This window comes from Heptranchias perlo, unplaced genomic scaffold, assembly GCF_035084215.1.
Source record: "Heptranchias perlo isolate sHepPer1 unplaced genomic scaffold, sHepPer1.hap1 HAP1_SCAFFOLD_56, whole genome shotgun sequence".
Taxonomy (NCBI): Eukaryota; Metazoa; Chordata; class Chondrichthyes; order Hexanchiformes; family Hexanchidae; genus Heptranchias; species Heptranchias perlo.
In genome coordinates this window covers 3387503-3403686 of record NW_027139581.1, presented here as the reverse complement: position 1 = coordinate 3403686, position 16184 = coordinate 3387503, and the positions used below count along the sequence as shown (strand labels likewise).

Genomic DNA, 16184 nt, shown 5'->3' with positions numbered 1-16184 from the left:
TGACAGTTTGTTTAACTTTCAACGGGCCACTGTTGAAAGAAGACTCACCGTTCACATTTCCATCTCTCTGTTAGTTCAGATCCAGAATAAAGTGATGTGGGGTGCGAGGAAAAGAGTGAAAAAGAGAGACACTCAGAAAGAGAGAGAGACACTGGGACAGAAAGAGACTCTCTCGGTCTGTCTGAGTCTGTGTCAGTCTCTCTCCCTCCATCTGTCCAATACCCGCAGATTTGAGAATCACAGGGTCAAAGAAGGAAACAGATTGGAGAAAATTGAGCCTGTGTCCTGTTTCAAAACCGAATCCCAGGAAAACGGCTCTGGTGGAATCGTTAAATGGTTCAGGTTTTTCAGACGAGTTTGACCTCCTCCCTGAGATGGCGAGACACGGGGACGTGGGGCGATTAAAAGTCTTCGGAAAAATCATTTCTAAATGGATATTCTCCATCGTGGTGAGATATCCCCCCTGAGCCAGGGATTCAATTCCCCGATAGGGAGGAAGCATTTTTAAGACGCTAACTACAAATTTTACTTCTTTGCCTCACTTCTTCTTCAAAAACGACAGAAAAATAGAACAGAAAAAGAATGAAACAGGTGATTGTCACTTTCAGAATATTATTGAGCGGAGACTGTTTGGGGACTGAATTCTTGGGGCCCGTCTGTTGCAGAGCACAAATGTGTTCCGATCTGTTTCCTTCTTTGACCCTGTGATTCTCAGATCTGCGGGAATTCGAGAGAGGGAGGGGGAGAGACAAACAGAGAGAGAGAGAGAGACTGAAACAGAGAGAGAGAGAGAGAGAAAGACTGATCCTGAGAGACACCTTGAAATATTGGGGGGAGAGGGAGAGAGAGAGATTTAACGATTATGCCTGTGTGTGTAATGTGCCTAAATAAGTGTGTATGTCTCACTTTTGCTGAGCTTTTCTGAGTGATTCTCTGTTTCTCTGTCTTTCTCTCTCTGTCACTCCCTCCCGCTCTCCCCACATCACTTTATTCTGGACCTTGACGAACAGAGAGATGGAAATGTGAAAGGTCAGTCTTCTTTCAACAGTGGCCCGTGGAAACCAGGGTTCAATTTCCCGACCGGGAGATTACATTTTTATTGCCTTTAAAAGCTTCACTTTCATTCCTCTTGCAATTTATCTCCAAGTGGAGGTTTACCAGAAAGATCCCACATACAACAATGAAATGGATGGTCAGTTAATCTGCGTTTTGGTTTTGTTAGTTGAGGGAAGAAGGATAATTTCCTTAATAATGGATTCTAGCATTTTCATTTTAGACACACACATACACAGCCATGTACACACGCAGACACTGATACACAGACAGATACTAACACACACACACACACACACAGGTACACTCACTGACAGACAGACACACGTGTAGATTGAACCGCAGAGATGAAAGGTCATCAAATAAATGGTTAGAATCGATTCACTGAAATTTGAATCCTGTTTAACGCCATCTGTGGTGAGTGTCCTTTACTGACCCACACCAGTTCTTCGTTAGTGTACTGGTGAGTATCACCGCTTATCACGCAAGTGACCGGGGGTTCAATTCTCCAACGGGGAGGTTGCACTTTCGCTGCCTTCAAAAGTTTCACGTTCATTTCTCTTGCAATTTATCTCTAATATTTGATGCGGAAAATACACTGAAAGGCTATCACGGACCACGAGGCACCGGACACAACAAAGGCAAACCAAGCCCAGTCGACAATGCAAAGTCCTCCTCACAAACATCTTGGGACTTGTAACAAAATTGGGAGCGCTGTCCCAAGAATAGCCTGACATAGCCATACTCACAGAATCATACCTTTCGGCCAACGTCCCAGACTCTTCCATCACCATCCCTGGGGATGTCCATTCCCACCGGCAGGACAGACCCACCAGAGGTGGCGGTACAGTGATATGCAGTCAGGAGGGAGCCCTCAACATTGACTCCGGACCCCATGAAATCTCATGGCATCAGGTCAAACATGGGCAAGGAAACCTCCTGCTGATTACCACCTAGCGCCCTCCTTCAGCTGATGAATCAGTCCTCCTCCATGTTGAGCACCACTTGGAGGAAGCACTGACGGGAGCAGGGGCACTCTGGGTGGGGAACTTCCATGTCCATCACCAAGAGTGGCTCGGTAGCACCACTAAATTTAGCGAATTGTAATGAACTAAATGGTTGAAATAGAGTCACTGAAAATTGAAGCGCATCTAACGCCATCCGTGGTGATTGTCCTTGACCGACTCACGGCAGTTCCTCGTTAGTATAGTCTGTCCAGCGGGAGACCGGGGAGATCCAACTTTAACTGCCTTTAAAAGACAGAGAGACAATCTGAAAAACGTTGAAGAAGTGAGACACATTACACACACACATATAGAGCGACCTACACACCCAGACACTGATACACAAAAGGGTATACACACTGACAGACAGGCGCACCCTTCACCTCGATGTCAGAACCACAATAATCTGCAAGTAGTGAATACGCAGAATCGAGCTGTTAGCAGACCCGGGCTAATTCAGCAGCTCTAAACAGACAGAGAGAGAGAGAGAGAGATACAGAACGAAAGAGAAACAGAGAGCGAGACACAAGAAGAGAGATGGAGAGTGAGAGAAGCCTTGATAAGGACGCAGAGGAGGATTAGCAGAAAGATCCTACATACAACAATGAAATGGATGGCCAGTTAATCTGCTTTTTGTTGGTGTTCGTTGAGGGAGGAAGGATTACCGTTCAGGTTTCCAAATTTGCGCACAGCAAGGTCCCATTAATAGCAATGAGAAAGTACCAGGTGCATAATGGAGATGTAAAAAGAGTGTCACTGAACAGTATGAAAGTGTAAATTAAAAAGCTACAAGGAGTGGGCTTCAAACCGCAGAACTGGTCGAGGTGTCAGCAGTCGCTCAGTGGGCAGCACTCTCGGCAGCCAGCACACAATCTGCTGAAAGAAGACTTGTCTTTCACATTTCCATCTCTTTGTCAGTCAAGATGAAATGATGTGGGGAGCGGGGGAAAGAGAGACAGAGAGAAAGAAAGACAGAGAAACACTTTGAAAAGCGTTGTAAAAGTGAGACACACACAAGCAGACACCCACACTGACAGACAGAAACACTCGTGCAGATTGAAACGGAGAGATGAAAGGTTTGAAAAGAAAGCTCTGAACCGTAGTCGGCAGGATTCGAACATACGCGGGGAGAATCCAATGGATTTCGGGACGACGACTTAACCTGTTCGAAATGCTGCTCACATTAAAATTACAAAGATCCATCGCTCTGTAACAGACGAGCATTAAGAATTAGGATGCCTGTGTGTGCAATGTACCTGTATTTGTGTGTCTCACTTTTTCGAAGCTTTTCCGAGTGAGTCTCCGTTCCTCTGCCTTTCTTCGCTCTGTCACTCTCTCCCGCGCTCCCCACATCACTTTATTCTAGACCTTGATGAACAAAGATATGGAAATGTGAAAGTTAAGTCTTCTTTCAACAGTGCCCCGTGGAAAGTTAAGCAAATTGTCATCAAATAAATGGTTAAAATAGATTCACTGAAACCTGAAGCGTGTCTGACGCCATCTGTGGTGAGTGTCCTTAATTAGCCCACGGCAGTTCCTCGTCAGTATAGTGGTGAATATCCCCGCCTGTTATGCAAGAGACCGGGGCTTAATTCCCCGACGAAATATATCAAATCTTATTGCATTTAAAAGCTTCACTTTCATTTCTCTTGCAATTTATCTTCAACATTGGATGCGTGAAAAAACACTGATAAACTAACTCGGACTATCACACTTTCCACAATATAATTTCACTGACATTCCAGCGATTTTAAACCTTCCTCTCTGCGTCACCTTGATGACAGAACCACAATAATGAGCAAGAAATGAAAGAAACAGTCGCGTTGTATTATTTTATTCGTTCATGGGATGTGGGCGTCGCTGGAGAGACCAGCATTTATTGCCCTCCCTAATTGCCCTCGAGAAGGTGGTGGTGAGCCGCCTTCTTGAACCGCTGCAGTCCGTGTGGTGAAGGTTCTCCCACAGTGATGTTAGGAAGGGAGTTCCAGGATTTTGACCCAGCTACGATGAAGGAACGGCGATATATTTCCAAGTCGGGATAGTGTGTGACTTGGAGGGGAACGTGCAGGTGGTGTTGTTCCCATGCTCCTGCTGCCCTTGTCCTTCTGGGTGGTAGAGGTCGCGGGTTTGAGAGGTGCTGTCGAAGATGCCTTGGCGAGTTGCTGCAGTGCATCCTGTAGATGGTACACACTGCAGCCACTGTGCGCCGGTGGTGGAGGGAGTGAATGTTTAGGGTGGTGGATGGACCTGAGGAACTTCTGCAGCAGTGTCCTGGGGCTGAGATGATTGGCCTTTGGCAACCACTAACCATCTTCCTTTGTGCTCGGTCTGTCTTCAGCCACTGGAGAATTTTCACCATGATTCCCATTGACTTCAATTTTACGAGGGCTCCTTGGTGCTACACTCGGTCAAATGCTGCCTTGATGTCAAGGGCAGTCACTCTCACCCCACCTCTGGAATTCAGCTCTTTTGTCCATGTTTGGACAAAGCCTGTAATGAGGTCTGGAGCCGAGTGGTCCTGGCGTAACCCAAACTGAGCATTGGTGAGCAGGTGCGGCTTGATAGCACTGTCGACGACACCTTCCATCACTTTGTTGATGTTTGAGAGCAGACAGATGGGGCGGTAATTGGCCGGATTGGTTGTGTCCTGCTTTTTATGGACAGGACATACCTGGGCAATTATCCACATTGTCGGGTAGATGCCAGTGTTGTACCTGTACTGGGACAGTTTGGCTGGAGGCGCCGCTAGTTCTGGAGCACAAGTCTTCAGCACGAGAGCCGGGATGTTGTCGGGGCCCGGAGCTTTTGTTGTATCCACTGCACTCAGCTGTGAGACACACACGCACAGACACATTACACACACGCAGCCATGTACAAACCGACACTGATACACAGATAGATAATCACACATACAGTTACACACACTGACAGACAGACACACACGTGTATGTTGAAACGCAGATATGGAAGGTTTGAAAAGAAAGCTGTGAACCGTTGTCGGCAGGATTCGAAGCTGCGGGGAGGCCCCAATAGATTTCTGGTCCATTGCCTTCAGCACAACGACTGAACCTCAACTAAAACCTGCTCACTTAAAATGGCAACGACCCATCGCTCTGCAACACACAGGCACCAAGGTTCACGAGGCCTGTGTGTGTAAAGTGTATGTTTGTCTCACTTGTTCTGAGCTTTTCTGAGTGGGTCTCCTCTTTCTCTGCCTTTCTCTCTCTCTCTGTCACTCTTTCCCGCGCTCCACACATCACTTTATTCTGGACCTTGACTAACAAAGAGATGGAAATGTGAAAGGTAAGTTTTCGTTCAACAGAGGCCCGTGGAAAGTTTGTGTGCAACGTGCCTGAGGGTCACTTCCACGCTTTTCTGAGTGTCTCACCACAGTCTTTCTTTCTCCCTGTCATTTTGTCCCCATCTCCCCACATCATTTTGCTCTGTCCCTTGACCAACAAAGTGATGGAATTGTGAAATGTAAGACCTCTTTCAACAGAGACCCATGGAAAGTTAAACAAACTATCATCGAATAAACAGTTTAAAAAGATTGACTGGAACATAAAACATGTCTCAGACCACCTGTGGTGAGAGGACATTCACTTCGTGCATCAGTTCTCCGTTAGTGGGAGCACGCGGGAGACCGAGGTTCAATTGTGGCATTAAAAGTCTCACTTTTATGTTTCTGGCCATTTATCTACAATATTGGATGCAGAAAATCTATTGATAAAATGTTCCCACCTTCCCGAAATTAATTGCACTGATATTCCAGCGAATCTCAGATCTCTCTTCTCTGCTCCACTCTGGCCTTTGAGTCTGAAGATTGTGGGTTCAAGCCCCACCCCACCAGAGAGCTGAGCAGAGCAGAGGTTCCCAAACCGGGAACCGGACAAGGTGATCAAGGGGTCTGAGAAGAGGGAGGCCGGTGAAACTCACAAAACAGGAGATGCCTGCAATACCAATCGTCTCCAGTGGTGGCGGTGCAGCTCTCCCCTCAACTCTCTCAGTTTGATGCTATCACAATTGCCCACAACAAAAATTTGCATTGATATCGAGTCTTTAACGCAGCAAAACGCCCCAAGGCGCTTCACACCAGCGTAATCGGACAAACAATTGACGCAGAGCCGCATGACTGGTATAGTTATCAGCCGTCGCTCAGTGGGCATCATTCTTGGCAACTAGCTCACAATGTGTTGAAAGAAGGCTTGTCTTTCACATATTCCATCTCTTTGTTAGTCAAAGTCCAGAATGAAATGATGTGGGGAGCGGGGGAAAGAGTGACGGAGAGACACACTGAAAAGCGTTGAATAAGTGAGACACACACGGACAGACACAATTCACACACACTGACTCAGCAGACACTGATACACAGATAGATACTCAAACACACAGGTACACACACTGACAGACACACACACACGTGTCGGTTGAAACGCAGACGTGAAGGGTCTGAAAACAAAGCTCTGAACCTGCACGGGGAGACCCCATTGAATTTTTTATCCATCGCCCGAAACAACTCGGCCACGACTGCGAGAGCTCAGCTAAATGCTGCTCACTTAAAATTGCAACGATCCATCGCGCTGCAACAGACGGGCACCAAGAACGACCGTGCCTCTGTGTGTAATGTGTGTGTGTCTCATTTTTTCTCAGCTTTTCTGTGTGAGTGTCCGTTTCTCTGTCTTTCTCTCAATAGTCCAATATTCCCTTTGCCTTCTGGATTACTTGCTGCACCTGTATGGTGACTTTATGTGTTTCATGTACGATGACACCCAGATCCCTCTGTACTGCAGCATTTTGTAATATTTCTCCGTTGAAATAATATTTTGCTTTTTTATTGTTCCTGCCAAAGTGGATGACTTCACATTTTCCCACCTTATATTCCATCTGCCAAATTTTTGCCCATTCGCTGAACCTGTCAATATCCCTTTGTGTCACGCTCGCAACTTGCTTTTCCACCTATTTTCGTATCATCAGCAAATTTGGCAACAATACACTCTGTCCCTTCATCCAAGTCATTGATATATATTGTAAATAGTTGAGGCCCCAGCACTGATCCCTGCGGCACCCATCAGTTACCGATTGCCATTTTGAAAATGACCCTTTAATCCCGACTCTTTGTTTTCTGTTCGTTAGCAAATCCCCAATCTATGAACTCTTATCTTGTGCCTGTTATTCTCTGCGAGGTAAAGGTCAAAAGCAGTGGCAGGACGCGGCAGAAGGCACGGGTGTGTGCAAGCGTGGAGAATAACAAGCAGCAGGGATACCACCTTTTATATGGCACCTTTTCGAATGCCTTTTGGAACTCCAAATATACTGCATCCATTGGTTCCCCTTTATCCACCCTGATCGCTACTTCCTCAAAGAACTCCAATAAAATTTTCAGACACGATTTCCCATTCATAAAACCATGTTGACTATTCTAGATTGCATGATGAGTCCGCGAATGTCCTGCTCCAACTTCTTAATAATGGATTCGAGCATTTTCATTTCACACACACTCGCTTCGGTTGAAACGCAGAGATTAAAGGATAAAAAGGTAACTCTAAACCGTAGTCGGCAGGATTCGAACCTGCGTGGAGAGACCCCAATGGATTTCTAGTCCATCGCCTTAACCACTCGGCCACGACTACTTGCTAAAAACACAATGCTGCTCACTTAAAATCGCAATAATCCAGCCCTCTGCGACAACGAGCCGCAGAACAGGTGTCGGTATCAGCCGTCGGTGAGGGGGTCGGTTGTTCACGCCAGTTACTCGTTTGGATAGTGGTGGGTGTCCCGACCTATTGCATGGTAGACCTGGCTTCAAATGCACCTGGACGATGAACTTCTCCTCCCTTTAAAGATATCATTTATCTCCAACATTGGACGTGTTGAAAAAAGACTGATAAACGAACTCGGACAATCCCACTTTCCACAATATAATTTCACTGATATTTCAGCGATTTTAAATCTCACTCTCCGCGTCACCTCGAAGTCAGAACAACAATAATGAGCAAGAAATGAAAGGCAGAGTCGCGTTGTGAGGAGACCCGGGCTAATTCAGCATCCCGAAGTGGCTGATGGAGGCAGATTCAAAGATGGCTTTCAAAACGGAACGGGATAAGTACTTGATAGGAAAAAAGTTGCAGCGCTAGAGGGATAGGGCGGGGTAGTGGGACTAGCTGGATTGGTCTTGCATAAAGCCAGCACGGACACGATGGGCCAAAAGGCCTCCTTCCGTGCTGTCACCTTTCTCTGATTCTGTGATGCAAATGGAAAAAGAGAGTCAATGATCAGTATCAAAATGTAACTCAAACCGCACCTCCCAGGAGTGGGGTTCGGAACCCACGCGGGTATAAAACCATTGGATTTTAAGTCTAACGCCTTAACCACTCGGCCATCCGAGTCCTTTCATAATGTTGCTCTATGTGTAATGTGCTTGAGTGTCACTTCTTCTACGGTTTTCTTTGTCATCAAATAAATGGTTGGAATGGATTCAATGAAATTTGAAGCGTGTCCAACGCCAACTGTGGGGAGTGTCCATCAACTGCTCACGCCAGTTCCTCCTTCGTGTTGTGCTGAATATCCCCATCTGTCACGCGGTTGATCAGGGTTCAATTCTCCAATGTCAAAATCCCGGTGTTTCTGCCTTTAAAAGCTTCACTTTCATTTATCTCCACTATTTCATGTGGAAAATACACTGAAAGTCGAACTCGGACCATCCGACTTTCCACAATTTAATTGCACTGATATTCCAGCGATTTTAAAACCTGCTCTCTGCCTCACTCTTCACCTCGATTTCAGAACACTAATAATGTGCAAGTTATGAATCCGCAGAATCGAGCTGTTTGCAGACTCGGGCTAATTCAGCCGCTCTAAATAGAGAGAGAGAGACATACAGAAAGGAATTGATATTCGAATATTTGATGTGGAAAAAACATTGGAAGACTGACTCGGACCATCCCACTTTCCAAAATTTAATCTCACTGATACTCCAACGATTTTAAAACTCTCTATTAAGGTCTCTCTATCTCTCTCTCCGCATGTCTCCATCTCTCTCCCTCGTTTTCTCTCTCTGTCTCTTTCTATCTCTCTCTCTGTGAATCTTTCCACAATGGCCCGTGAAATGAACTGTCATGAAATTATTAGTTCAGGCGGAATAGTCGAAATCCATTGCTCCTCAATCAGTCGATTGTCGCAATCAGTTGCTGAAAGCTGTTGATCTGACTTCACCCGATGAAGAACATTATCATCCGTTTTTGGCTCGTGGGGTGCGGTGGCCAATTGGAAAAGCGTTGGTCCCATTATAATAGAAAAGCGCGAGCTCGATCCCCGTCCGTACCTGTTTCCAGCTTTAACTTTTAATGAAATGACCGATTTGATGACAGTTTGTTTCACTTTCCACGGGCCACTGTTGAAAGAAGACTCACCGTTCACATTTCCATCTCTCTGTTCATTAAGATCCAGAATAAAGTGATGTGGGGTGCGAAGAAAAGAGTGGGAAAGAGAGACAGTCAGAAAGAGAGAGAGACACTGGGACAGAAAGAGACTCTCTCGGTCTGTCTGAGTCTGTGTTATTCTCTCTCCCTCTATCTGTCCAATACCCGCAGATTTGAGAATCACAGGGTCAAAGAAGGAAACAGATTGGAACAAATTGAGCCTGTGTCCTGTTTCAAAACCGACTCCCAGGAAAACGGCTCCGGTTGAATCGTTAAATGGTCAATATTTTCTTATTCTTTCTCTCAATAGTCCAATATTCCGTTCGCCATCTGGATTACCTGCTGCACCTGCATGGTGACTTTTTGTGTTTCATGTACGATGACACTCATATCCCTCAGTACTGCAGCATTTTGTAGTATTTCTCCATTGAAATAATATTTTGCTTTTTTATTTTTCCTGCCAAAGTGGATGAATTCACATTTTCCCACCTTATATTCCATCTGCCAAATTTTTGCCCATTCGCTTAACCTGTCAATATCCATTTGTAGATACTTTGTATCACCCTCGCAACTTGCTTTTCCACCTATTTTCGTATCATCAGCAAATTTGGCCACAATACACTCTGTCCCTTCATCCAAGTCATTGATACATATTGTAAATAGTTGAGGCCCCAGCACTGAACCCTGCGGCACCCGTCAGTTACCGAATGCCATTTTGAAAATGACCTTTAATCCCGACTCTTTGTTTTCTGTTAGTGAGCAAATCCCTAATCTATGAGCTCTTATCTTGTGCCTGTTATTCTCTGCGTGGTAAAGGTCAGAAGCAGTGGCAGGAAGCGGCAGAAGGCACGGGTTTGTGCAAGCGTGGAGAATAACAAGCAGCAGGGATATCACCTTTTCTGTGGCACCTTATCGAATGCCTTTTGGAAATCCAAATATACTGCATCCATTGGTTCCCCTTTCTCTACCCTGATCGCTACTTCCGCAAATAACTCTAATAAAATTGTCAGACACGATTTCCCTTTCATAAAACCATGTTGACTATTCTGGATTGTATGATGAGTCCGCGAATGTCCTGCTCCGACTTCTTGACAATGGATTTTCATTTTGCACACACTCGGATCGGTTGAAACGCAGAGATGAAAGGATAAAATGATAACTTTAAACCGTAATCGGCAGGATTCGAACCTGCGTGGGGAGACCCCAATGGATTTCTAGTCCATCGCCTTAACCACTCGGCCACGACTACTTGCTAAAAGTACAATGCTGCTCACTTAAAATCGCAATAATCCAGCGCTCTGCGACACCGAGCCGCAGAACTGGTGTCGGTATCAGCCGTCGGTCAGGGGATCGGTTGTTCACGCTCGTTGCTCGTTTGTATCGTGGTGGGTATCCCTACCTATTACATGGTCGACCTGGCTTAAAATACACCTGGACGATGAACTTCTTCTGCCTTTAAAGATATCATTTATCTCCAACATTCGACGTGTGATAAAAAGACTGATAAACGAACTCGGACAATCCCACTTTCCACAATATAATTTCACTGATATTTCAGCGATTTTAAATCTCACTCTCCGCGTCACCTCGAAGTCAGAACCACAATAATGAGCAAGAAATGAAAGGCAGAGTCGCGTTGTGAAGAGACCCGGGTTAATTCAGCATCCCGAAGTGGCTGATGGAGGCAGATTCAATGATGGCTTTCAAAACGGAACGGGATAAGTACTTGAAAGGAACAAAAGTGCATTGCTCGGGGGAAAGGGCGGGGTCGTGGGACGAGCTGCATTGGTCTTGCATGGAGCCGGCACGGACACGATGGGCCAAAAGGCCTCCTTCCGTGCTGTCAACGTTCCATGATTCTGTGATGCAAATTGCAAAAGAGAGTCAATGATCAGTATCAAAATGTAACATCTACCAGGAGTGGGGTTCGAACCCACGTGGGTATAATCCCATTGGATCTTAAGTCCAACGCCTTAACCACTCGGCCATCCTGGTCCTTTCACAATTTTGCTCTATGTGTAATGTACTTGAGTGTCACTTCTTCTACGCTTTTCTTTGTCATCAAATAAATGGTTGGAATGGATTCAATGAAATTTGAAGCGTGTCTCACGCCATCTGTGGGGAGTGTCCATCAACTGCTCACGCCAGTTCCACGTTGGTGTCGTGCTGAATATCCCCATCTGTCACGCGGTTGATCAGGGTTCAATTCTCCAATGTCGAAGTCCCGGTGTTTCTGCCTTTAAAAGCTTCACTTTCATTTATCTCCAATATTTGATGTGGAAAATACACTGAAAGTCGAACTCGGACCATCCCACTTTCCACAATTTAATTTCACTGATATTCCAGCGATTTTAAAACCTGCTCTCTGCGTCAGTCTTCACCTCGATGGCAGAACCCGAATAATGTGCAAGAAATGAAGACGCAGAATCGAGCTGTGAGCAATCCCGGGCTGATTCAGCAGCCCGCAACAGAGAGAGAGAGAGAAACAGAAAGAAAGAGAAACAGAGAGCGAGACACAGGAAGAGAGACGGAGAGTGAGAGAGGCACTGATGAGGGCGCAGAGGAGGTTTACGAGAAATATCCCACATACAACAATGAAATGAATGGCCAGTTAATCTGCGTTTTGGTGGTGTTAGTTGAAGAAGGAAGTTTCGCAAATTGACATCAAATAAATGTTCAAAATAGATTCACTGAAATTTGAAGGGTGTCCAACGCCATCTGTGGTGAGTGTCCATCACCAGATTACACCAGCTCCTCGTTAGGATTGCGTTGAATCTCCTCGCCTGTAACTCGAACACCCGCGGTTCAATTCCCCGACCGAAAGTGTAACTTTTACTGCCTTCAAAAGCTTCACTTTTTGTCCTGTGCCAGTTATTCGTTGGTGTGGTCGTGAGGGACAGAGAGAGAAAGACATCGGAAAGGGCGGAGAGGAGATTCACCAGAAAGATCTCACATCCAGCAATGAAAAGGATGGTCAGTTCATCTGCTTTTTGGTGGTGTTCATTATCGTCCAGGTTTGGAAATTTGCGACCAGCAAGGCCCCACAAACAGCAATGACAGAGTAACAGGTGCATGAGGCAGATGGAATAAGAGTTTCAATGAGCAGTATCAAAATGTAACGGAAATAACAGTTATCAGAAATGGGTTTCGAACCCACGCGGGTATAAACCCGTTGGATTTTTAGTCTAATATTTTAACCCCACGCCTCCATGCTTGTCGATGTGTTGAGATGGTGCTGAGTATCCCCGAGTGGTTGAAGCGATGGATTGGAAATCCATTGGGATCTTTCCGCGAAGGTTCGGATCCTGCCGACTGCGGATGCCATTATCAGCGGTTTAACATGCAGCAAACTTCTCATTCTTCAGTGAATTAAAAATGCACGGCTTTGAACACTTCGAGTTTAATGCGCGTTGGAATTGATCTGCAAGATTTCACGAAATCGACGACAGAAATAGAACAAAGAATGTGCCAAATGACCGATCGTCTGTCTCTCTCTGTGTGTTTGAGTCACCCGATGTGTTTCTGTCTGTTTGTGTGTGTGCGCGCGCCACACATTTTCTCCGTTTTTCTGAAGGGGTCTCTGTCTCTTTCTTTCTCTCCCTCACTCTCTCCCGCGTTCCTCACATAATTTGACTCTGGACATGATCCAACAAAGAGATGGAAAAGTGGTCGTTCATCTTCTTTCACCAGTGGCCCGTGGAAAGATAAATAAAGTGTCATTAAGCTCCAGGCCGAGCGGTTAAGGACTTAAGATCCAATTGGTTCACAACCGGGTGAACCCCACTCCAGGCAGCTCTTCAATTTAATCCCGTTACACTTTCATACTGCTCAGTTCCACTCGTTTACCATCTGCATTATGTACCTATTACTTTGTCATTGCGGTTTGTGGGACCTTGCTGTGCGCATGGCTGGAAACCTGGACGATAATCTTTCCTCAAACAATATCACCAAAAAACAGATTAACTGTTGGTTCTGACATCGAGGTGAAGGGTGAGGCAGAGAGCAGCTTTTAAAATCGCTGGAATATGAGTGAAATTAAATTGTGGAAAGCGGGATGGTCCGAGTTTGTCTTTCAGTGTATTTTCCGCATCCAATATTACAGGTAAATTACAAGAGAAATGAAAGTGAATCTGTTAAAGACAGCAAAAGTGTAACCTCCCTGTCGGTGAATTGAATCCTGGTCTTCTGCGTGGATTTTTCTCTCTGAATACACAGATTGCAATGTTGAAAACGTGACAGGAACATTCTCTCCAACACGAATTATATATAAGACACTTGGAAATCCATGAACAGACATTGATAGCCTCATGGTAGCACTGGGTCTGGATTTGGAATGGCCGGTTCAAATCACTGGAGAATGACAAGAATCCCATCGTTTTAATTCTGTTTGGGAATCAAATCACTTATTTAATTTTTTTAAATAAAGCATTAAGCAATATAAGAGCATAAGAACATAAAATAGGAGCAGGAGTAGGCCACTCGGCCCCTCGAACCTGCACCGCCATTCAATAAGATCATGGCTGATCTTCGACCTCAACTCCACTTCCCGCCCGATCCCCATATCCCTTGATTTCCCGAGAGTCGAAAAAAATATCGATCTCAGTCTTGAATACATTGAATGACTCAGCATCCACAGCCCTCTGGGGTTGAGAATTCCTAAGATTCACAACCCTCTGCGTGAAGAAATTCCTCCTCATCTCAGTCTTGAATGGCCGACCCCTTACCCTGAGACTATGCCCCCTAGTTCTCGACTCTCCAGCCAGAGAAATCAGCCTCTCGTCATGTACCCTGTCAAGCACCCTCATAATCTTATATGTTCCAATGAAATCACCTCTCATTCTTCTAAACTCCAGAAAGTATAGTCCCATTCTACTCAACCTCTCTTCATAGGACAAACCTCTCACCCCAGGAATTAATCTCGTGAACCTTCGTTGCACCGCCTCAAAGGCAAGTATATCCTTCCTTAGATAAGGAGACCAAAACTCTGCGCATTACTCCAGGTGAGGTCTCACCAATGCCCTGTCCAACTGCAGTAAGACTTCATTACTGTTGTACTCCAACCCCCTTGCAATAAACGCCAACATGCCGTTTGCCTTCCTCATTGCTTGCTGCACCTGCATAATCACTTTTTGTGTTTCTTGTACGAGGACACCCAATTCTCCCTGAACACCAAATTTTACTAATTTCTCACATTATAAAAATATTCTGCTTTTCTATTTTTCATACCGAATTGTAAAACCTCACATTTCCCCACATCATACTCCACCTGGCACATTCTTACCCATTCAATTAGCCTGTCTGTATCCCTTTGCAGACTCTTTGTGTCCTCCTCACAGCTTACTTTCCCACCTAGCTTTGTATCACCAGCAAACTCGGTCTGCTCATCTAAGCCATTGATATAGATTGTAAATAGCTGAGGCCCAAGCTCCGATCCTTGCGGCACCCCACTAGTTACAGCCTGCCAACCTGAAAATGACCCATTTATCCGCACTCTATCTTCTGTCCGTTAACCAATCCTCTATCCGTGCTAATGGATAATCCCAACTCCATGAACCCTTATATTGTGCAACAACCTTTGATGTGGCATCTTATCGAACGTCTTTTGAAAATCCAAATGTACGACATCCATTGGTTCACCTTTATCTATCCTGCTCGTTGCATCCTCAAAAAACTCGAATAAATTTGTCAAACACGATTTCCCTTTCATTAAACCATGTTGACTCTGCCGAATCATATTATGATGTTCTAAGTGCCCTGTTACCACTTCCTTAATAATGGATTCCAGCATATTCCCGACGGCAAGAGGTCAGGCTAATTGGCCTGTCGTTCCTTGTTTTTCTCCCCCTCCCTTCTTGAATAGCGGGATAACATTTGCTGCATTCCAATCCACTGGGACCATTCCAGAATCTAGAGAATTTGGGAAGATCATAACCGATGAATCCACTAACTCTGCAGCCACCTCTTTTCGAACTCACGGATGTTGGCCATCAGTTTCAGGGGATTTGTCGGCTTTTAGTCCCATTGGTTTGTCCAGTACTTTTTCTCCAGTGATATTAATTGTATTAAGTTCCTTCCTCTCATTTACCCCCTGGTTCCCCATTATTTTTGTTATGCTTTTAGTCCCTTCCACTGTGAAAACAGAGAAAAAAAATATTTGTTTAACGTATCTGCTAATTCCTGATTACCTATTATAATTTCTCCTGTCTCAGCCTGCAAGGGACCAACGTTTACTTTTGCTACTCTCTTCCTTTTTACATCGAAACATAGAAACAAAGAAAATAGGAGCAGGAGTACACCATTCGGCCCTTCGAGCCTGCTCCGCCATTCAATATGATCATGGCTGATTCTTTATCTCAATACCATATTCCCGCTCTCTCCCCATACCCCTTCATGCCTTCTGTGTCTAGAAATCTATCAATGTCCTTCTTAAATATTTTCAGTGACATGGCCTCCACAGCCTTCTGGGTAGAGAATTCCATTGGTTCACCACCCTATGAATGAAGAAATTGCTCCTCATCTCAGTCCTAAATGTCCTGCTCCGTTTCATAGCCTGTGACCCCTCGTTCTGGACTCCCCAGCCAGGGGAAACATCCTCCTTGCATCCAGCCTGTCTCGCCCTGTCAGAGCTTTATACGTTTCAATGAGATCCCCTCTTTTTCTTCTCAACTATGGTGAATACAGGCTTAGTCGACCGAATATCTCCTCATAC

The 16184-nt window shown here is 45.3% G+C and overlaps 4 non-coding genes across 4 annotated transcripts; all 4 read right to left on the bottom strand.

Moving 5' to 3' along the window:
* Nucleotides 1-7605: 7605 nt before the first annotated feature.
* trnas-aga (transfer RNA serine (anticodon AGA)) lies at nucleotides 7606-7687 on the bottom strand. Its single transcript has one exon. It is a non-coding gene; the product is annotated as a tRNA-Ser (tRNA).
* A 672-nt stretch (nucleotides 7688-8359) lies between these two features.
* trnal-uaa (transfer RNA leucine (anticodon UAA)) lies at nucleotides 8360-8443 on the bottom strand. The gene has a single exon. It is a non-coding gene; the product is annotated as a tRNA-Leu (tRNA).
* Nucleotides 8444-10642: 2199 nt separating this feature from the next.
* On the bottom strand, nucleotides 10643-10724 carry trnas-aga (transfer RNA serine (anticodon AGA)). The gene has a single exon. It is a non-coding gene; the product is annotated as a tRNA-Ser (tRNA).
* A 663-nt stretch (nucleotides 10725-11387) lies between these two features.
* Nucleotides 11388-11470, bottom strand: trnal-uaa (transfer RNA leucine (anticodon UAA)). The gene has a single exon. It is a non-coding gene; the product is annotated as a tRNA-Leu (tRNA).
* Nucleotides 11471-16184: the final 4714 nt, after the last annotated feature.